Below are 22,302 nucleotides of genomic sequence, written 5' to 3'. Positions count from 1 at the left end.
TAAGGTGTCCATGAAAAGGTTATAATTTGCTGGTTATGATTATGCTGTCTGTATGTATGTATCACTTTTGTATTTGAAGTTATGAATATTGGCTATGTACTTGTATCTCAATGTGTTTGATTCTAAGTAGCATCAGTGAAGCATTTCGTCAGCTTCTTGAGAAAGGACTATTTGAGTAAGGCCCCATCAAGAAACACTTAATTGACAATGGACCTTGGGAGACTCCAATCCATATCTGAGGAGCCTTCCTGGGACGTTCAAGGTAGCATGTGAGCAATGGCAGCCACCTGCAAACTGAGTCATGCGTGGACATGGACTTGCCCATGTGACTCCAAACTCCATTTTCCTGCTGTGATTTTTCCACAGTAAGAACAAAGGGGTCCTTCCACATGGCAGAGGATATAAAGGGCCCTGGAAACCCCTCCATTTTGTCTTCAATCCTGCTTCTTACCTCTGGAGGAACTTTGCTACAAACTGAAGCTCTGAAGAAAGGACTGAATGACCCATCCAAGCTGTGGATGTACTCCAGAAACTTGATTTGAACCTGCAGTTTATTCCATCACTGCTACAAGCCTGAACCAAGAACTTTGCCATTACTGTATGTAATTGATTCCATTTAACCAATTTTGGCTCTCATCTATATTTCTTTCTTTTTACGAATAAACCTTTAGATTTTAGTTTCTAAAGGATTGGCAACAGCATGATTTGTGGGTAAGATCTGACTTGTATATAGACCTGGGTCTGGGACTTGGTCCTTTGGGATCGGAAGAACCTCTTTTTCTTTTACTGGGGTATTGGTTTTCATAACCATTTATCCCCATAAGGAGCAGTGCTGGTGGTGATACTGGGAAACTGGAGTATCTAAAGGAATTGCTTGTATGACTTCTGGTTAGCCAGTGGGGTAAAATTGAAGTCCTCTCTGTTTGGCTGGTTCGGTGAGCCTTAGTAATAAAGGACCCCCAGCTTTGGGCTGTGACTGCCCTGCTCTAAGCAATTTGTCCTGAATTGATATTCTCACCAGTGTCCCCCCAAGAGCACGCATTGTTACAGTAGCTCATTCCCCTTCTCAGACGGGAATAAACTAGACTGATATAGGCATCTTTCTACCACTAGGGGAAGCTGTATGGCTTTAGAGTTAATTCGGTACAACTTGTGTGGGTACACAAGGCCTAAGACACCAGCAAAACAAGGAAGAGAGCCCAGACTGTGTGTAACTTGGTGTTCTACCCTGAACTGACCATAAAATGGCTGCCTGGCTCTGCAGAGCACAGACTCCTTAGAGATTGGACACATGGGTATAACAGGTACGTACTAGGCTAAAATTAAAGGCTCAATACACCACAGTTATCGTCATTACTGGCTGGAAGTGTGCATGCGACAAGGAAACTTGAAAACACAGAGATTCCAAACAACAATCTTCAAGGCAATGGGAATTAACTAGAGCCAGGTCTCAAGGATTCCAAAGAGCAAAGACATTGAGAAGGTCCATATCCTCTAGATAATTGCGTGCCTACCACTCATTGATTTCAATGGGAGTTAAATGCCTAAATACTTCTGATGATCTGGGCCAAGTAACTAACCCATGCAGGGTGAGATGTTTCACTGGCAAATGGGAGATGTGGCTGAAGCTTTACTGCTTGGTGCCCAATACTTCCAGGTGCTGACTTCCTGCTGTGAAATGCTGAGTGCCCTTAGTTCCTATGAACTTCAGAGGGAGTCAAGGCTCCTCAGCCCCCGGGAGGATTGGGCCCTTAGCTAGGAAAGAAGCTGGAAAATGCTCATCAACGAGCAAGACCTCTTCTGATGAAGGAAGCCAACTACTTGTGAGTTAGGAATTCTATGTTTTGCTACAACTATCGTGGCTGGCTACAAAGATGGACAGTACAGCGTCGGGCAATAGTGTAGAAACAAGTAAGTTGCCAATAAACTTCCTGCACCATTGCAAGTTCTTCCATGTCTCATGCTCTTGTGTTCAAACGCATGGTAAATTCTGATACCGAGCACAACTGTGCCTATATGATGTGCTTTCTTACAGGGGACTTAGACACCCTGTGTTTGAGCTGTGTTCAGGACATCCAGCTGGCAGATATTGCAATAATTTTTCTGTGTGCTAGCTGGGTGTCCTGGATACAATTCAAACCATAGGGCATCACAGCCACATTTAAGAAGATGTACCCAGTCCTTTTTCTTGGCCAAGTTGTTGGTATCACCGATCCAGGAAGTCACCCCTAGGTTTGTTGAATTGGTTGAATCCATGTGGGAAGCAACTGAAAATCCACCCCATCCTGTTTTGAGTGAAATGAGTTGGTAGGGCTCAGTCCAGTTTCCAGTGTCCAGATCCTTAGCTGGGGTACATCAGTACAGCTTCACTGAGGTCAATGCAGCCATGCTGATTTACTCCAGCTGAGGATCTGGCCCCAGATGTCCATGTCATGTTAAATTGCCATGATAATAGGCACTCATTGGTGATTGCTAGAGAGCCCCAGGACTAGAAGGGCCTGAAGACTGAGCTAACCTAGCACTTCTGAAAGAGTTCCTTCAAGGTCAGAGTTGACGCTCTATGAACCAGGAACAATGGGCTAGGTGGAAGGGAGGAGGAATGCACTGCTACTACCCGACTGCAGCTGATGGATGAAAACATAAAGGATGTCAGCCTCCAGGGCTGCAAGGCCCACACCTTTCATTATTGATGTTACACTGGCACCCACATTGATGGCCAAATGCTCAGTGAGAGATAGTCCCTGCCCCCAAATACTTACAGTCTAGTGAGATGGGGACGCCAAGGTCACCCAATGGGTCAGTAGCAATCAGACACAAAACCCAGGGTTCTCAAGCTCCCATTAGCACTGTGCGGCAGCCAGCATTTCTGTTTGGCAGGAAATTCCACTCTTTTGACCTTTGTAGTCATGCTAAAGTTGAACGAAAAGAAAGAATGTAAAAAAGTACTGCAAAACAAAACATAAAAAAAATGAGTCGTGGGTCAATCCAAATGTTTTGTTTTGATCAAATCGAACCGATTCATTTCAATTTTGACTTCTTAAATTGTATATTATAATTTGAAATAAAATAATTTACAGATTGAAAAGTCATTTCACAATGAAAAATCAAAATGGTCTGTTCTGATTGGGCCAAAACAACCTTCTCAAAATGCTTCATTTTTTATTTGTTTTCCCAAAGCTGAATTTTGTCGAAATTGTCACATTCCCACACTGGTTTGATTTTGACGAATCAGCATTTTCAGACGGGAAAACGTTCCGCTGGGAAATTGTCAACCAGAGCTAGTCCCATTCTGGTTCCAGATCCACTCAGCCATCCTGCCTCTCTAGGTAGCCCTGCTCACCAGCACTCATCTAAAACTGACTTCATACCATCGACTCAACTAATCTAAGCAGGAAACATGCCTGCTGCAGCAGAAAGCCCCATTCTTTAGAAGGAAAATCACATAAAATCACATCATGGAGTTCCTTTTTGCTCCCCTCATTTCTGTCTCAGAGCAGGGCACATCTCCAGAGCATTCTGGGCCCTTCATGCATAATAAATATGCAGTAAGAGAACTTCTCTTAAGTGCTTATCAGTCCACTGCTTCCCTGCCACACTGTAACCTCAGCTACAGAGTGCAGTGTAAGCTCATCTCGGACAAAGGAGGGCCACAGCGTTAACAGAGAGGAAAAACAGGGTGTAAAGAGCAGAAGTTTGCTCACAGGGGTTTCCAAGTGCATGATAACACAACCAGTGGCATGTATCTCCAGCCAAGAGAGGCAACAGTAACTGTATTTGCAATCCCTAGAGACACCACTGCCCCATGCCTTTCCTTTTTCTATGGTCCCTTTGTACCCAGAAAGCCATCAGTAAAACATGAACAACTCCCCACACAGTCTCTCCTGCTCCGAGTAGATCTACATGTCCTGGAGTTGCTCCCTGACTTTTTTAGTAACGATGAATAAGTTATGCAACAAGAAAAACCTTTTTGGTGGTGCGGCTGCTCTTTATTAATTCAGGGAGGGATATAGACAATCTAGGCACCCCAGCACATTGGCACAGCCGGCCTGGGGTAGCTCTGCCAGGTTACCTGGCTAAGACCTATGCTGAGTGAAAGATCTTGATGCATCCCTCACAACAGAGTTAGATTGCAAAACTGGACACATTAGAATCACGCAGGCTCTCTTGTGTACTAGACTGCATGCAGCTGAGTGCAAGGAGAGACATGGTGGTGCACTAGATCCTAGCACAGAACTTCATCATTAAAGCAAGGAGGGTGAACTCAGAGTACTGGTCATCGACACCTGAACTACCGTTTGATACATATACTGGTGGTTGGGAACAACCAGGCTACAGTGCGTAGGAGAATGTGTACTAGGAGTACAAACCTCATCACTGCTGCATATATTTCATAATGCTTATTAGTGAGCAAAACCTGATACCTCAGTACTAGAATGCAGGCAAGCATCTTTCCAGTCATTTTGCAAATAAGTTAACTAGGAGGCAGCAAACATCAATTTCTGGCAGTGCTGTGACTAGACCCCTGCTTTTTAATAGGGCAAATTAAGTCTCACCCACTTTGTCACATTGCTTTTCAGAATGAATGTACCAAATCTATGTACTTGACTCTCCTGCCTGTAACCACTGCTCTAAGCACCTTCCCCTCCCATTGACAGGAATAGAATCAGGATTCTTTAGTTCCTAACTTTTTTATAGCTGCCTCGCAAATGGTTGTATAACTCACTGGCAAAGTCTATGCCAAGTCCCCTCTAGTGGCTGCTTCACATGAAAGAAAAAAGGTTATGCAATTAAGAGGCAGAGATCTGTACTGGGGAGCCGAAAACCTAGTGTTGAAACCCTGCTGATGTCGCATGTGACAAGTCCTTAGGGTTGTTTTTCCACTTTCTTATTAAAAGCCTGGTGCATTGCATTGGTACAGTGAGAACTGAATCTTAACAAATGGTTTTATAGTTAAACGCTACAAACTGTCAATTATGACACAACTCATAGCAAACTCCAGATGCTCGCTATGTCAGTGCACTGTCAAACACACATTTCTCTTGCTCCTAACATGCACTGGCAGGGCTGAAGCTTTAGAAGCATGATGGATATATTTATCAATATTAAGTTGTGGGAGAGAAGGTTCCTGGGTGTAAGTGCTGCTGGGTCTTGACAGGGCTGAAGAGGATGAAATTTTGAGAGGAAGGGAGTGTTAAATCCCACACTGGTGCATTAGCAGCTTGTGATCAATAAGCAGCAAACCTCACTCACCATTTCCCAGCTCTCTCATTGCTGCTAATGCAGGATTCATCACTGTAATTGCTGGTGTTTAATAGCAATAGAGGACCAGCCCTTTCTGTTTGTGAAGTACTCTCATTATGTATCTCCTCTGGGGATGAATGAGAGCTGAGGGCAGCTCCCTTCTCGTTCCCAGGCTGTGATCTCTCTTTTTCTGGGCTGACAGGAACTCAGGCGTGGGCTGCACATGTGCTGGCGTCCCCAGCTGCCATCCACCAGGTCGCTCTGTAGGACAGGGATGGAGGGAGCCATGGACCATGCTATGTGGATGGTGGAAGAGCACGGCCTCTTCAGGCCTGGCACAAAGTCCACTGGGGGCTGGCAGTTCTCCCATCAGAGCCAGTTTCTCATGAGCTGCAGGCTGATGGGGCAATGGTCCCATGGATGACTCCAGGTGAGCGATGGAGCACGGTGGGCAGGAGTGAGGCGTGTCCCAACAATCTGTGCCTTATTCTGCACTTTACCAAAAAATGTTCTGTTTCTCACTAGGAGCTTCACCAAAGGATATTGCAAAGGGGAAGGTCCCATCCCATGCTGAGTTGCAGCTAATGCTATCATTGAGTGGTCAGGAGAGACCTTGCACTGGACACGCGGTGGGGCTGCAGGTCATGACAGGGGTGTACTGTACTGGCAATATGGTGTGAGGTCTAGGACTGGAGTAGAAGGTGCTGCAGAGTTTGGAGGCAACCATTTTTCCTGCCTCTTCTCTGGCATCTTTGCCTGGTCTTTTCCTCTGGCCTGAACATCCGCTAGGGTCCTGCTCCCCACTGTGCTCTGCGGACATGTTCTCTGCATTGATGTCATAGCCCTCTCACCTGCATATGACAGGGACATGCACTGACATCTCTGAAGAGACTCCCAGTTCCCTCTCGGCAGCAGATCCATAGTCCACTGCTCCTACCACTCAGCCAGAAAATTCTCAGTGAGCATGGCCCAAGAGAGTCTCTCTCTGCTCATCACACAGTCCTTAAGGGCCCTGTTCTAAGGGGCATGCTCACCACCAGAGCCCCACTTGGAGCCACAATGTCGCACTTCAGAGGTTCTCCCACTCTAGCACCATTTGTTGTCAGCCAGTTTGGTTCTCCAGCAGGCTGTATCTGTCATGGCCCAATCTTCCAGCCAACTCACCTTTCCAATTCAGTTCCCTTCTGGGAAAAGCCAAAAACCATCCAAACAAAACAGTTATTCTGCCCCTCTTAGGCTACATTGACATTCCTGGACCTACACCCCCTCTCCTGGGCCCTGCAGAGGCTGAGCATGGCCTCCCAGGGCTTTCCCATGGAAGCTCTTTTCCTCCTAGCTGGTTCCCACTGCCTCCCCTTGCCAGGAACTCTGGCAGCTTCTTCTAGGGACCTTCCTCCTTCCTCAGGGCCCCCCGCAAATGCCCACCTGCTGCCTGGGCTTCCCTTTCCCTGCAGGAGTGTCCCCCTCTCTGCAGCGCCCACCAGGACTTTCTCCTCCCAGCTCTGTTCTCTCAAGCCTTTTTCTGAGCCCCCAGTGCTCTCCATACTGAGCCCAGAAGTCCCACCTCCTCAGGGTAGGAAGAAGCTAATTGTGGCACAGAGGGGGCTAATTGATCTGGACTGGTTGGCCTAAGATCCTGTCAGGGTTCCCTCCCCACTCTGAACTCTGGGGTACAGATGTGGGGACCTGCATGAAACACCCCTTAAGCTTACATTTTACCAGCTTAGGTTAAAAACTTCCCCAAGGAACAAATTCCTTTCCTTGTCCCTGGACGGTATTGCTGCCACACAAAAATTCAGGAAAGGGTCACTTGGAGTCCCTATTCCCCAAAATATCCCCCCAAGCTCCTTCACCCCCTTTCCTGGGGAGGCTTGAGAATAATATACTAACCAATTGGTTACAGTGTGAGCACAGACCAAACCCTTTAGTTTTTAGGACACTGAAAATTAATCAGGTTCTTAAAAGAAGAATTCTATTTATAAAAAAAAATAAGAGGAATCACACCTGCAAAACCAGGATGGAAGGTAACTTTACAGGGTAAATACAAAGATTTAAAACACATAGGATTCCCCTCTGACTCTGCTTCCCAGTTACAAAACAGGAATGAAACTACCTCTTAGCACAGGGAAAATTCACAAGCTAAAACAAAACATAATCTAATGCATTTCCTTGCCCTTACTTACAATTTTTGTAATCTTAGCTGGTTCATTTCAGGTATGTTTTCAGGAGATGTTTTACCTGCCTAGTCTTTTTGAGGAGTGGGGAGGGAACAACAAAGAGAGCACAAACAACCCCCCCCCCCCCCGATTTGAAAGTATCTTCTTTCCTTATTGGTCCTTTTGGTCAGGTGTCAACCAGGTTATTTGAGCTTCTTAATCACTTACAGGTAAAGTGATTCAGTACCTCTGACTGGGAGGGATTTTATGGTACTGCATACATAAAGGTTGTTACCCTTCCCTTTATATTTAGGACACACACACCCCAAATCACAGACGGTGCTGGACAGCCTGTTCCACATTGGCTGTGATTTCTTCCTGGAGCTTTAGGAGAAAACAGAGTTAATAAGACACATGCACCCCTAGACATACTACTGATTATATAAAAACTAACAATATTTTTCACAGTTTAAGGATGATTTTAACAAGTTGATTCTGGGAAACTTTCACGGGAGAATGCATCAGCCACTTTGTTAGAAGCCCCTGAAATATGTTGTATTTCAAAATCAAAATCTTGGAGAGCTAAACTTCACAGAAGAAGTTTTTGGTTATTTTCCTTGAAGGTATGAAGTCACTTCAACACAGCATGGTCCATCTGCAGGTGGAAATGCCGTCCCCAAACGTATGGGCATAGCTTTTTCAGAGTGTGCACAATGGCGTAACATTCCTTTTCAGTGATTGACCAGTGGCTTTCCCTCTCAGACAGTTTTTTGCTGAGAAACACGACAGGATGGAATTCTTGATCTGGTCCTTCCTGCATTAAAACTGCTCCCACACCACGCTCGGATGCATCTGTGGTTACTAGGAATGGTTTCTCAAAGTCTGGGGCCCTTAGCAAAGGGTGAGACATGAGTGTCGCTTTAAGCTGGTTAAAGGCCTTCTGACACTCTTCAGTCCACTGAACTGCATTTGGCTGTTTTGGGGGGGGGGAGGGTTGGTCAGGTCTGTCAGTTGGGTGGCGATTTGGCTGTAGTGGTATACACATCACCTGTAATAACTGGCCAAGCCTAAGAAGGATTGGACCTGTTTTTTTGACTTTGAGACAGGCCACTTTTGGATAGCATTCACTTTGGCCTGTAGGCGGTTGATAGTTCCTTGACCCACCTGGCGTCCAAGGTTCATCGCTCTGTTTAGGCCTATTTGACACTTTTTAGCCTTAACAGTTAGTCCTGCCTCCCTTATATGCTCGAAGACTTTTTGTAGATGCTCCAGGTGGTCTGCCCATAAATCAGAAAATATGGCCACATTGTCAAGGTAGGCGACTGCAGATTCTCCCAATCCTGCTAGGAAATTATCTTTTATGGAAGGTGGCAGGTGCATTTCACAGCCCGAAAGAGAGCACATTAAATTCATACAGCCCATTATGGGTGATGAAGACTGACCTTTCCTTGGCAGATTCATCTAGCAGTACTTGCCAGTACCCCTTGGTTAAGTCTAAGGTAGAGATGAACTGGGCACGTCCCAGTTTCTCCAATAGCTCGTCTGTGCGTGGCATTGGATAGTTGTCTGGGCGAGTTACAGCATTTAGCTTATGGTAGTCCACGTATTTCTCCATCTGGTTTGGGAACTAGAACATTGGAAAGGCCCATGCACTTTCAGAGAAGCAGATTACACCCAACTGTAGCATGTCCTGGATCTCCCGTTCTATAGCAGTTTTGGCTTGAGGAGCCACCCGGTAAGGTTGGGCTCTAATTGGGCAAGCATTACCTGTGTCAATGGAGTGGTATCCCTGTTTAGTCCATCCTGGGATGGCTGAGTACATCAGCGCAAAGCTAGTGTACAGCTTTCTGATCTGCTGTCACTGCATACGTCCAAGGGTCATGGAGAGGTTCACCTCTTCCACGCCACCGTCACTTTTTCCTTCATAGTAGACACCTTCAGGCCACTCAGCATCATCTCCTCCTGGGCTGTAAACTGACAAACTTTTAATTCTCTGGAATAAAAGGGCTTTAAAGAATTAACATGGTACACTTTAGGATTTAGGTGGGGGATGCTATGAGATAGTTAACAGCTCCCAGGTGCTCTTGGACTGTAAATGGCCCTTCCCACGATGCTTCCATCTTATGGGCTTGGAGCACCTTCAAGACCATGACTTGGTCCCCTACTTTGAAGGAACGCTCTCTGGCATGTTTATCATACCAGGCCTTTTGCTCTTTCTGAGCATTTTTTTGGTTTTCTCTAGCAAGGGCTAAAAAGTTTCGGAGGGTGTTTTGTAGGTTGTTTACAAAGTCCAGAATGTTAGTTCCTGGAGAAGGCGTAAACCCCTCCCATTTCTGTTTCATCAACTGTAATGGCCCCTTAACCTCGTGGCCATACACAAGTTCAAATGGTGAAAAGCCCAAATTGGGATGTGGTACAGCCCTGTAGGCAAAGAAAAGCTTCTGCAACACAAGGTCCCAATCACTGGAGTTCTCATTTATGAATTTACATATCATGGCCCCCAAAGTTCCATTAAACTTCTCCAGCAGGCCATTTGTTTGATGGGGGTAAGGGGTGGCAACCAAGTGGTTCACCCCATGAGCTTTCCACGGGCTTTTCATGGTCCCTGCAAGGAAATTAGTTCCTGAATCCATAAGGATGTAGGAAGGCCAACCTACCCTGGCAAAAATGTCTGTTAATGCCTGGCATACACTTTTAGCCCTGGTGTTGCTTAGAGCTACTGCTTCTGGCCATCAGGTGACAAAATCCATGAAAGTCAGTATGTACTGCTTTCCTCTGGGTGTCTTTTTCAGGAAAGGACCCAGAATATCCACAGCTACTCGCTGAAATGGAACCTCAATTATGGGGACTGGCTGGAGAGGGGCTTTGACCTGGTCTTGGAGTTTTCCCACTCTTTGGCACACCTCACAAGACCAGACATAGATAGAAACATCCTTGCCCATTCCCTCCCAGTGGAATGACCTCCCCAAACGGTCTTTGGTCCTGTTCACCCCAGCATGGCCACTAGGATGATCATGGGCTAAGCTTAAGAGCTTTACCTGCTATTTAGTTGGAACTACCAACTGTCTCTGAGGATGCCAGTCTTCCTTGTGCCCACCAGAAAGAGTTTCCTTGTATAAAAGTCCTCTTTCTACAACAAACCGGGATCAATTAGAAGAGCTGAGAGGCGGTGGGTTGCTCCGTGCTGCCATCCAAGCTCCCTGGAGGCTTTCATCTGCTTCCTGCTTGGCCTGGAACTGTTCCCTTGATGCTGGACACATCAGTTCCTCACTGGATTGTGGACTTGGGCTTGGAAGCAATGTAGATGATGGGGCTATTTCTGTTGACTGTGAACCACTCTCCGCTGGTGCACTATGTTGTATTTCAGACTCCAGCTGAGCCTTTTGGGCAGGTTTAGCTGCTGCTGCCAGTGCAGGCTCAGTGGTGCCCTCTGGTGTTGGAGTTGTAGATGGGGTTGCAAGCACTGGATTCAGTGCTGGCAGTGGTTCTGGTGCTGGTTGCTCCGCCCATGCCGGTTTTGGGACTGGTTCTCGTTGGGTCTCTGGGACTGGATTCACTAATGCTGTTGCAGTCATTGGCATGGGGACCAGTTCTACCACCTCAGTCTGGGTCTCTGGTAACACAGATGGGGCCCTTGTAGAAAGCTCAGGAACAGGGATAGGTGTGGAGGCTTGCTTAGCCTGGCTGCGGGTGACCATTCCCACCCTCTTGGCTAGCTTCACATGGTTGGCCAAGTCTTCCCCCAGCAGCATGGGAATGGGATAATCATCATAGACTGCAAAAGTCCACATTCCTGACCAGCCCTTGTACTGGACTGGCAACTCGGCTGTAGAGAGGATCATAGAGAATCCCAGCGCCATCCTTTGCCTGGGCATATCTGCCTGTCCTGGAGGCCAAGAGTGGTAATTGTTTAAGAGCCACTGTGACAGCTCTAGTCGCTCTGAGGATTCCCCATGGCCAGAGGGTGGGGTGGAGAGGGGACAAGGATGGGGAGTTACAGGAGTAATCCCTGATTTTCATTCAGCCCTAGCAATTGAAGACCTCCCCAGAACAAAGAGAGTGAGGAACATAAGCCCAGATCCTCAAAGGTATTTGGGCTCCTAACTTACATTGATTTCAATGAGTGTCAGGAGCCTAACTACATCTGAGCATCTGAGCTTTAAAAAGGAAAGGCAAGGTTTGCCCTTACACCTAAAGGGTTAATCGCCCATCCCCACACCCAGTTCTCCATCTCAAGCAGCTGCTCACATGGAACCTGCAACCTTCAGTGTCTCTTGATTTTTAGACCCAATTTATTCAAATCTGCCCCCAGCACTACTTCTGCAGGAGGGTTACACACAAGGAGCAGTGGGAACTCATAAAATGGAGTTTCATGCTCCTCTCCCATATACCGGCTTTACACTAGGGTTATTCCCTTGCCTACAGTAGCGTTACTGCAGATTTATGCCAGGGTGAGAGGAGGATCAGATCCCAATTTGTTTCTTAGCTCTGGCTTCCCGAAGAAAGTATGAGGTGCTGCATTTTAAGGGGACTTGAACTCAAAGCAGCTCAGCCAATTTGCTTTAAGCTTTCCAGATAACTCTACTGTGGCCTGAAAGAAGCATAACCATTTCCAGGCCAAAAGTAACTGGTATTTGTTGGGGGGGGGGGAAGGGTGGAAAAAAAGATAGGGTCTGATCCTGCTCCCACTGAACTCAACAGCAGATCTCCCCATGGGAGCAGGCCCTTACAGAAAAGAAAACAAAAACAGAACTTATATTGGAAGCCTGCTTGCAACTATGGGATTGCAACTGTAGCTTCATAATTCCAGGGACTTTATTTCTAAATTCTGCAGCAGCAACTATTGTTGGATCAAACCCTGGGGGCTAGAGCTCCTGCTGCTCCCATAGCCTGCAGGAGGCCTTCTCGGTGCTCAGCAACTCTCTGAATTTGGCCTGGCTACACCAAGTGTGAGGACTCTGACATGCAGTTCTGTAGCCACTGTCCTAGGTCATGTCTGTCCATGAAGCTGAGCCAATGCATTTGGACAATGCCTCTTACCATTGCTTTCGCAGGAGTTCTCAAGGATAGGTGGCAAGCACTTGAACTCCTTTAAGGATGTATCTGATCTAGGGATTTTCAATGGGCCAATAGCAATGGTATCCACAGAACAAAGACTGACCCATCTGTACCTCCCACTACACCCCACAACAGGTCGCAGCTTGGTGGCCTGTGCAACAGTCTGCCAAGTTCCCCAATCCCTGGTGGGTCAGAGACCCTGTTTCACGGTTATCCTGCTTGCAGTGGCAGCAGGGAGTGCACCAGTCTGCCTCAGTCAGTCATGAATTAATTCGGAAATAGAGTCTGTGAACCTCGTGAGTGTGTCTCTCTCCTCATTACAGCAGCAACTTGGCAGCCAGCCTCTAAAAAAAGACCTGTCAGCGGAGGAGAGTGTGCCAGGCTGTGCTAACGGGGAGAGTGCCCTGCTTCAGCACTGAGCAGAGACGTGCCTCTTGTGGTTTCTAATGGGCCTGGCCAATGGATCAGCAAAGACCCAATGCGTGAACCCCACCTCACGTGAAGCTAGCTAGGAGGCTCCTAAATCCTAAGACCTTGGTAGGTCTTTTCCTTACATGAAGAGCAAACCACATGCTTTGAGTCTGACGGGCTGTTATTTTGGATGAAGGAAAATAACAACTACAAGAAAGAACAAAAGCAAAGGTTCCATGAGAGAGCACAGCGTGTGTGCTCCTTTGTAGCAGGCTACAGCAACCATGACAGCTAAATGGCAGCTGTCTGTGGAGAAAGGCAGAGTTTGTAGCAATATTTAAAGGTGCAACACAAGGAACATTAGAACAGCCATACTGGCTCAGAGCAATGATCCATCTAGCCCAGTATGGTGTCTCCATCAGTAGCCAGTACCTGAGCTTCAAGGGGAGTGTATCTAACAGAGCAATTTTGGGGAAATCCACCCTGGTCTTCCCCTCCTGGCTTTTGGCTGTCAGAGGTTTAGGGTCACCCTGAGCATGGGTTTACATCCCAGACCATCTTGTCTGATAATCATTGACCATATCTAGTTCTTTTTTTAACCCAGTTATACTTTTGGCCATCACAATATCCCATGGCAATGAGTTCCACAGGTTAATTGTGCATTGTGTGAAAAGATACTTCCTCTTGTTTGTATTAAACCTGCTGCCTATTCATTTCATTGGGTGACCTCTGGTTTTTGTGTTGTGGGAAAGGATAAATAAACTTCTCTATTCACTTGTCCATAGCATTCATGATTTTATAACCTCTATCCTATCACACACACACCAATAGTTTCTTTCCTAAGCTTAACAACCCTAATCTTTTTAGTCTCTCCTCATCTGGCATAGTATGTTCCATACCTTGATCATCTTTGTTGCCCTTCTCTGAACCTTTTCCAGTCCCACTGTATCCTTTCTGAGATGGGGCAACCAGAATAGGACACAGTATCCAAGGTTTGGGTGTACCATGAATTTATATAGTGGCACTATTAAATGTTCAGTCTTATTTTCTAACCCTTTCCCAATGGATCCTAACATTCTGTTAGCCTTTTTTGACCATTGTTGAGCACTGAGCTGAAGTATTCATACTGGCTCCAAGATCTCTTTCCTGGGTGGTAATGGCTAATTTAGACCCCATCATTAGAAATGTGTAGTTGGGATTATTTTTTTCCAGTGTGCATTATTTTGCACTTAACAATGTTGCATTTCATCTGCCATTTTGTTACCCAGTTTTGTGAGACAAAGGAGTTAGCATTTCAAAGTTGCTTACACCACTGCCTTGAGAGTGAGGTGGGTAAGCAATTAGCATTATTGAGCCTGTCAGCGCTGTGTGAGCATTCACGCAGCTATGACTAAATTCCCAAAGTCCACTCCCAACATGCATTCATAGGGCCAGTATAAGAAAGCCCAGGATGGGAGCCTCTTTGGTCTCTGCAAAGTCCCATTCAGCACTCTAGAGGGGATGCAGCCAGGCCATTACAGCATCTGGGGATTTTGAATGCACGAATGAACTTGATTTGACCTCCACCAAGAGCCTGTGCGCAGCTGAAGGCCATGCTGTATGTCACTGGGAAGGTTATTTCCCCCCGCTCTCATATGAAGTCTAGGATTGTGACCTGTTCACTCAAGGCTGTGGATAGCTGGATGTTGTTGGTTTACCCAGTACTCAAACTTCACTCATGCAGAGACCCTGATTTCTACATGTGTGCTGGAGGCTTCCTCATCCCATTCACCAAACCACACTGTGCCTCTTTCTGGATTAACTGTGGTAAATCATAGCCAAGAAAGCAGCAGGATGATTGACACCTTTTAGCCCACATCAGCCAGTTAAGGAAAGGCTTTGCACTCCATAGGAGAGCCACAGCCACTCGTTGGGTGGGAGGAAGGCGACTGTGAATTGGGATGCCATGATGAAGACACTAGGGGTGTTGAAGTCTAGACAACACAAGAGGGAGTGTGTAGCAAAGTTGCCACTCCAGCACATCCCTTGTGTCTGGACATAGTGATGCAGCAACTCTGCCTCAGTTTCACCACTGTCCTTTCACCTACTCTGGCTATAGGAGTGACTTGGCCCTCCAGCCAGACAACTTGACAGAATCTAGCTCCTTACAGAGTCACAGAGTTCTTTACCGAAGTCCAAGAGAAACAGATAAACAGCCAAACCTTCCCCTTGCTCAGCTGGCCACCACCTTGTCACAGGCATGCTTCCACTGCTCCAGGCTGTCCTCCTGCCTAACCACAGACTCCTGTGCCTTGCGCAGCACTATGGCCCAGGGGCTGGCACACTTCCCCCTCACTCGGTGGCTCTAGCTCATGCTACAGCTCCTCAGGGCCCTGTCTCCAGTCAGGCTTCAGCTCAGTCCTGGCAAAGATTTTCTGCTCCTTCCTAGTCTTCTCTCAGGCCCCTTCCCAGCTGGAGAACACTCACAACATCCTCTCCAGCTGATGTTGACCTTGGTTCTCTTTCACCTCTGTCCCCTTCATCTGGCCACACCTTTCCCACCCCCAGGGGCACTCATGTTCCCTTAGCCCTGGGCAGGGTTCACACCATCACAGCGTGCCATAGGGGTTGTGGTACACCCCAGGGGAAACAAACCAGCCCTAGCTTATGCCTGTGTGTCTCTGGAACCCACTGTACAGTGTGCTACAGGCCCCCTCTGTGCCCACAGCACACGGGGCATGAGTCTGTTAGAGCCCCGCCTTGGCACTTTTGCTCATGCTTTTAGCTCTGGAGGACCCCAGTACAAACCCAAGGGTGTGAGCCAAGATGGCTGCACTCACCAGTGTGTGTATTACATCTCAATGCTGCAGCATAGGTGGTGTCCAATGGCACCATCTCCTCTGCCCCCCTAGCAGGTGCAAAGCACAGATAGCAGACAGTACTAGTCAGAGCTGGGATTGCACCCCTAGCTGAGCCTTTTCTCTCATGACCCCATATGCTTGTGCAGCAGATGGTTGGTGGGTGGAGCTCGTGGTGCTGACCTGATCTCATAAAGGGCATGGGTGGAACGCCGTGAACTACTGTTCACCAGCCCATGGGATAAGCACAGCAGCAGCCATACAAACACAGGAGCAAGGTTACCATCACAGTCTATGTTCAGCATGCCTTTTTTCAAAAGGCTCGCGGGGGGGGGGTGGATTAGAAAGTGTGTGGAAGCTCTGCTTAGTAACAGCTCATAAAGAGCTCTCTGATCTCCACTGGAATCTCTCTCCTCCCCCCCCCCCAATTCACCACCTGTTCCTCATACCTAGCTAGCAATAACAGATCAGACTAGCACCATTACATTAATCCAAATTAAACCTGCTGGTTTCCAGGCTGCAAGATGTGTGGAGAGTGGGGTGGGAGGGCACAGAGTTAAATATGAGCAGTGTCTCCACTTTCTTCCCCTCCGTAATTAGATCAATAGAAGAACCGGGCGACCTTTATTTCTTATTGATGGAGGGAGTCAAGCCTCCATTGATCTGAGCCAGGGGAGCATAGCTCTGGTGCTTTCAGAACTAACCCAGCAAATGAGATGTTTGTTTTGAAGAAATGAGGCTGTTTGGATAAACTCTCAGCCTCACCTGCCCCTCCAGAGTCTGCATCAGAAAGGGAAGAACACACACAAGTGAACTCTACCAGCTGACCTGCAGCCAAGATTCCTGGGGGCTTACCCCTCACTCCGTGCTCATGAATAGCATTAGCCTCTCCGCTGCTATCTCCATAGCAGCCATGGGAACCTGTGCTGGACTCTCCTGCTAAAAGGGGTGGAACTGAATGCAAGAGCTGAGCTGAGCAGTTGCTGTGGGTGTCCCTGCACCAGCTGTGGCACATGCTGCTGACTACCTAATAAATAGCAGGGTCTTCTTTTCCTTGACAGCCCACCCACTCGTTCCTCCTGTATCATCCCACCCAAAGAGACACACACCCTAGCCAAATGCCGCCCCCATGTATGGTACCTGTTATTACAGGTGCACACTGCCAATGGTAGTTAGGGAATTGTACTAGTGGGAGTGTTGCATTTGGGTCTAACAGGTCGCATGTTCCTTTTCCCCATCAGTAGATAGAAGGAAATGCGTGCTCCAGACTCTCTGAGCTAATGCCACAACTCTCTCCCCCCACTCCTCTGGGTTTGGATCAGATTAGCTGGGCATGCAGTGAAGCCCCTGAATCAGACAGAAAGCCAATGAAGAACTGTGCGGACCCTGGCCTTTCCCTGCAGAAGGCCATCCCCTCTGGCCATGTTTCTGGGCTCCTCTCTATAGCAGTATGGGTCCCTTTGGATCTGTTATTGCCCCTGCACCCCCCACCTCCAAGCCTGCATCCTATCCTTCCTTGTGAAAAGCGATACTGGGAGCAGAGAGGAATCTGCCTCTGAATTCCCTGACTGTGCAAACCTGGGCGGGAATCTCAGGAGAGCAGGTTTCTGACTCTGTCAGGCCAGGGTATGCCCAGGAAGGGCAGATGTTCATTAGAAAGAAATAATGGTGAAAAATGGTCCCAATAATGCTGAAAGATGGAGAAAAGTTGTTCTCTTGTGCCAAAGAGGGCAGGACAAGAGGCAATGGGTTCAAACAACAGCATAGCAGATTTAGATTAAATCTCAAGAAAAACTTCCTAGCTGTAAGCACAGTAGGACAATGGAACAGATGCCAAGGGAGGTTGTGGAAGCTCCTACACTGGAGGTTTTCAAAAGGAGACTGGGTAGCCATCTGTCTTGGCAGGTTTGGACACAACAAATCCTGCATCTTGGCAGGGGTTAGACTAGGTAATCTTTGTGGTCCCTTCTATCCCTATGGGTCTATAATATGTTTCCTCAAACAGTTTGTGTTTTGGCAAATGGGCGTTTTTCAATGAAAAAATGTTTCGTCTAAAAATTCGCAACCAGCTCCTCTTATTTCTTCTGCACCTGCTACTAATGGCTGAAAGAAAGAACATTCAGCATTGTATAGTTATAGATTACCTTTCCATCCCCTACTATGTCTCAGGGATCACGTCACCTGCCAGTGACAGGCAGCCACCTCTGGGGTGGGGGAAGGCAGCAGATGTTTAGCAGTGTGCAATAATGTTAAACAAGTGAGGAGGAAGACTATGTCCAATCAAAACTGCAGCGGGACATCAGGGATACTGTATGATGTTACCCAGTGTTGAATTTGCTGTGACAATGGGCCTAACGCCCATAGTTCTGGTGGAAAGTGTCAGGGGATCTTTAATGATGAATTCCTGAGACTGTATCTCAGCCAGCAGTCCAGGGATCATAGTCACATGAGCATTAATCCATAACAACTGAGAGCAGGATGTGCACAAACCCAACCCCGCCCTACACAGAGCTGGGTTATCAGTCTGAGAGGCTGGGAGAGGAGCGCCCCCTGCTGAACCACTTCCTACATCCCGCTAGGTTTTCTTCACTAGGCTTCCATCGTGGTACTGGCCAGGCCCACCCCCCTGCTTGCTTAGCTCATGAGAGCCAGTGGGATCACTGGCTGGCTGAACATGAGGCATTGGTGAAGCCCAGATCAGAGTGGCCAGCGTTTGCTAGGGGTGTCACACAATCCCTGACCTCTGGAGACATTTGGGAGTGTCTCTGTTTTCTTGCCCTGACTGAAAGAGTTAGCGTCCCTTCCTGGCTTATTTCCCAGTGGAGTCCCTGCCTGCAGCCCCTGCAGCTGCGCTGTTAAGAGCAATGAAACCGGCTGCAGCTGGGCAAGTGCTCCACCTGCCAAAGAGCTCTGGGAGGCACAGAGGGAAGGGGAGGCCCCTTGAAGGGCAAGGCAAGATGAGGTTGCTGGTGCCCATGATAGCCGGGAAGTGGGGATAGGGATGAGTGAGTTGGGGTAAAGCTGGTGGGTCCATGGCTACCATTCACTTCTCTCAAGAGAGGTGTGGGGAAGTGACTCTACTGCCACTCCCTGCCCTGAGGCCGAGGGTTCCTTCCCACCCATGCCCCCTGCAGCTCTCCCCAGCCTGCCGTGCAGGCCCTGGTTCTACTGGAGCTTTTATCTTTCTGTCACTCAGGCAGTACTGGAGGCAGGACTGTGCCCATGGGAACGGGCATCTCTCTGGGAAGGGGATAGCTGTCCCAGCAGCTGTGGGCTCTCTCTGTCCCCAGCCCAATTTACCCATTAGTTTGAATCCAGGTCCTTATTCCAGAGCAGGGGTGGGCAAACTACGGCCTGCAGGCCGGATCTGGCCCCTCAGGCCTTTGGATCCAGCCCACAGGATTGCTCCCCATGGTGCCACATGCCCCTGCACCCTTCCTCTGTCCCAATCCCTTGCCCTGAGCCCCTTCCTGCACACCGCATCCCCTCCCACACCCCACACTCCCTCCCGCACCCCAACCCCCTCCCCCGGCCCTGCATACAATTTCCCCACCAAGATGTGGCCCTTGGCCCAAAAAGTTTGCCCACCCCTGTTCCAGAGGCTAATCAGCAACCAGACTGATTGTCAACCTCTCATGGCTGTGATGGCAGCACACATCTGGCTAGTGGGTGCTAGGCCACACCTCACTCCATCCCAGAGCTGGGGCCAGCCTGAACTGGTGCAATTACACCAAGATCTCCTGTCCCCAGGGACTTGCAGGAAAGAGATGGGAACTGATCTGGGCTCATCTCCTGCCTTGACCAGGCCTTTAAAAGAGGGAATGCTGTGGAAACCCCAAGGAAAGGTGTCCTGTTGGAGGCAAGCGCAAGCAGCATGGGTACCAGCAAACCTCCCTTTTCCTGCCTCTCTGAGCCTGACAATTCATGCTAATTGGTGGCTCTGGGCTGTGGCTATCTGACTTGGTAACCAATAAAGTCATGCCAAGGAAGTCTGTTCAAACCTGCTGCTTGGAACTGGACTAACCCTACCCCTTGCAGACTACTAAACAGCTATCAGATACTACTAACTTTGGGTTGCTACCAGCCAGGGTGGACTTAAACCAGTGACCTACATGTACAAAGATCCTGGAGGCCCCCTTTATTCCATTCCCCCATTTCCTGAGTCCTCCCCATTCTCCCTTTACCCCAGCCCCCAATCCATTGTGACCCCTGCACTGCACCACTAGAATTATTCACAAAGCAACAGGAAGCAGAGCAATTGCAGCCCCACACAGAAGCTGCCCACCTGTCTGCCTCAGCCACTGAGCCAAGGGTGGGGAACAGCAGTGGGGCGTTCTGCTGGCTCGATTCCCTCACCCATGGAATTGCACCTGGGTTGTAAATTATATTAATGGCACTTCAGAGCCCTTTAAAAATGGGGGAGGTGCACTACAGCTTGAGTCAGGCTATATATCAAGCCCCACAACTGAAATAACCATCCATTCCCTCTTTAATATGACTTTGATACCTGCAGGCTTTAACTTGTCTCACTTTCAGAAATATTTTTCTATTAAAATGCAGAGCCTGGCTTTGTGCCCAGGAAGGATGGCTAAAAATAATACTCTCCCAGCCACAGTATCGGCAGGTAATTGAGAATCGGCTCATCTCTCCAAAGGCTGTCCTACCGCAGCCCCCGCCCCCTTTCCTTTCCTCACCCTCCCCAGCTTGACATCCAAGTCAGAGTGCCAGTCTGAGCTCACGGGTGAAGCATGTGCCTGACTCTGCAGTCTCCTGAGCTGGGATTTACAAGCCTCTGCCTCGCAGCTGGCAGGGGTGTGAAAGGCTGCCTGTGTCAGACAGATTCTCCAACAGGACACACACATAGGTCACGCTGCCATTATGTCAATAATGTCGGGACATGGTTTTGCTGCAGCAGCATGTCACACACAGCTTAGCACACTGTCACTGAGCAGTATGTTACATTGGTTACACAGGCTCTGCAGTAATGTCAGGGCAAGGGGTGCTGGCAGGACTCTGGGTGGCCTCTTTGAAATCAGGGTGTTCTACTCAGGATCTTACACTGCTCCTCTAGAATAACCGAGTGGCTAGTCTGGGACTACTAGGACAGGTGACATTGCTAGGAAATCAGCCCAGGGAGTTTGCCTCATGCCCTAGTGCTGGATGAATAACTGATTTTTCAGCTCAGAGGCAGATTTTTAAAAATGGGTCCGGTCAAACCAAATTTGGAATTTTTGGTGAATTGAAAGACCACTTCTGGGTCTGTTCCAGAGTAGGGATTTGAACCCATATCGCTTCTGCCTCCAAGCTAAGTGACCTAACCACTCAGCTAAAGGTTATTTTGGGGGGAAAAACACTGGGGTCAGTAGTGGCAGCAGTTCCATCTCCTCCTCCGGCTGTTTCATGAATGGACAAAATTATTCTTGTAAAATTCACCCAGAGTTTCAATGGAAACTGCTTTTTGTTGTTATTGTTGAATAAACTATTTATCCATAAAATTTTCCCCAGCTCTGCTCATGACACATGTTAGATGTCTCAACCAGTAGGTGATTTTCTTGTCACTGCTGTACAGTGTTGTTCTGGTTCTTGTGCCCTCCACTGTTTGCAATATCTACAGCAAATGAGCTATTTTTCCCTTGGGGGATGTTCATGGATTGAGAAATGCTGCATTCATTAGGACTCGGATATTCAATAGAGCTGTCTAAACAGCAAAACTGTGCAAGGCTCTGACTCAAATTGAGAAAATATCCAACAGCCCCAGTGTATCAGCTCCACAAATCTCCACTAATTGGTAATGTGCAAGGACTTTGTTCCCTGCCCTCTAGATGGCCACACATTCTGCCCTCTGGATGGCCATGAATTCCGTGAGCTGGAATTCCATGGTAGCACAATGGAGACGCCTTTGTCAATTAAACACTGGCAAAGCCACAATATCTCCTTGCACTGGCTCTCCACGGTGAGGTGCTAGCAACCCCAGTGGCTAGGGCCCAAGGCAGGGACTCAGGGGACCTGGATTCTACTCCCAGCCACTGACCTGCTGTATGACCTGGGCCGGGTCACGCCCCCAAAGTAGAGAATCACATTAAGTCATGTGATGGGTTTCCTCCAGTCTCAGAAAGGGGATGAAAGCCCAGCAGTGGGAGCAATCACTCTGGCAATCAGCACTTAGCAGAGCTGAGAGACACTTTGGTTCCCAGGGAGAGGGCAGATCCTCATTGACTTGCAGAGAGGTCCTAGCTAAAACAGAAACAGGAGGAGGAGGTAGCAAGAATCTCCTAGAGTAGTGACTGGGAGAGAGGCTGGGTGTGAGTGGAGGAGAGAGAGCGCCCAGCCTGAGCTGCCTGTAATAAAATCTCCCTTAGGCATGAAAATATGACCTCCTTCGGGAACTGGGTCTAGATGCTGCTGGTCTAGTTATTAAAATAAAGAGATGTTACCAGGCCAGGATCTTGTGCCTGCCTCGGCCACAGGGAGTTTCTCTCTGTACCTGATGCTGGCAGATGGATGAGGCTGTCAAGGTATCAGGTGCAGAATCTGGCGAGAATCATAGAATCATAGAATCTCAGGGTTGGAAGGGACCTCAGGAGGTCATCTAGTCCAAC

This window comes from Mauremys mutica, chromosome 11 (genome assembly GCF_020497125.1).
Source record: "Mauremys mutica isolate MM-2020 ecotype Southern chromosome 11, ASM2049712v1, whole genome shotgun sequence".
NCBI classification, from domain to species: domain Eukaryota; kingdom Metazoa; phylum Chordata; order Testudines; family Geoemydidae; genus Mauremys; species Mauremys mutica.
Note: the sequence above shows the minus strand (reverse complement) of the source record.